The sequence below is a fragment of the Leishmania donovani genome, chromosome 12 (genome assembly GCF_000227135.1).
Source record: "Leishmania donovani BPK282A1 complete genome, chromosome 12".
NCBI lineage: Eukaryota > Euglenozoa > Kinetoplastea > Trypanosomatida > Trypanosomatidae > Leishmania > Leishmania donovani.
In genome coordinates, this window is record NC_018239.1 from 380,092 (window position 1) to 380,769 (window position 678).

Here is a 678-nt window from a genome sequence, read left to right on the forward strand (position 1 = left end):
GTGCTGCCGGCGTGCTGCCGCGGGCCTTTCGCCGCTGTCCCCACCTGCCACGTGCGGCCACCCACGCATGCGGGCGGCGAGCGACATCGGCACTCATGAGGGTTTTGTGTCCTGTGCTTCCACACCCCCAGCGCGCTTGGACAGCGCGCCCATGCAGCGGTGGGGGCCTCATGGGCAGAGGGGGTGCCCGCGCCACTGCCTGCTCTCTTGTCCCCGCGTGTCCTCCCTCGGTGATGGGGGCGAGCAAGCGAGTGCCCCTCGCGGGCCTCTCCCGCCCCACCGAGCAGCGAGAGACACACGTGAGCCACAACGGCGGCCTCGCCTGTGCTGCCGGCGTGCTGCCGCGGGCCTTTGGCTCTTCCCTTGTGTGCTGCCCTTCCCCTGTGCTTGGTGCCGTTGTTGCCTGTGCGTGGCGAGCGGGCGCGTGCAGCCGCATCCTTCCCCCGCGTGTGCGCACACACCCGTCCGTGGGCGTGCCGGCGTCTTGCGCGGCGTTGCTCTGCCGGCCGGCGGACAGCGATACGCGGCTGCCGCACCCCCGCAGCGGGAAGCGGGGTGGGCCGGAGTCGCCGCCGACACGGCAAACGCGCGACGGCGCGGATACGCACTCGAGGCCCACCTGCTCGTCTCCGAGCGCTGTCGCTGCTCGCTCGGCGGTCGCTTTTCCTTTGCTCTCGT